The sequence below is a fragment of the Gymnoscopelus microlampas genome (genome assembly GCF_963454915.1).
Source record: "Gymnoscopelus microlampas genome assembly, chromosome: 18".
Classification (NCBI taxonomy): domain Eukaryota; kingdom Metazoa; phylum Chordata; class Actinopteri; order Myctophiformes; family Myctophidae; genus Gymnoscopelus; species Gymnoscopelus microlampas.
Window position 1 is genome coordinate 27,325,067 of NC_139955.1, and position 452 is coordinate 27,325,518.

The following is a 452-nucleotide window of genomic DNA, read 5'->3' on the forward strand; positions in this document are numbered from 1 at the left end:
ATAGGACAGAACAGCTGAGGGAACTGTGCATTCCATGATGCAGCTTCTAAAGTCCAACTCCTTCTCCTCCTCCCCATCTCCCCCTTTTCTCTCTCTCCTCTTTTTCCTCTCTAACACCCCTCACCCCATCCTAGCTGGAGGTCATTGAAAAGATGTCACTGCCAAATGGCTCAATCATGTCGGCAGACACAAACAGCTGACTCGGGTGGGGGGGGGGGGGGGTCTATACCGGAGGATTCCAATTCCACGGCAGGAATCTGAACTTGAAGGCTGGGGGGTGGGGGGAGCTGGATAAGAGGAGGAGGAGGAGGGAGTGTGGTGGTGGTGGTGGTGGTGGGGGGTATAGGGAGTGAGGGAGGGGAGAGATCGGTTCTGGAACGTCGCTGCAGTTCCACTCGGGAATGATGGAAATATTCTGTGGAGCCAAACCCAGAGTGGAAGGTGTACGGTAA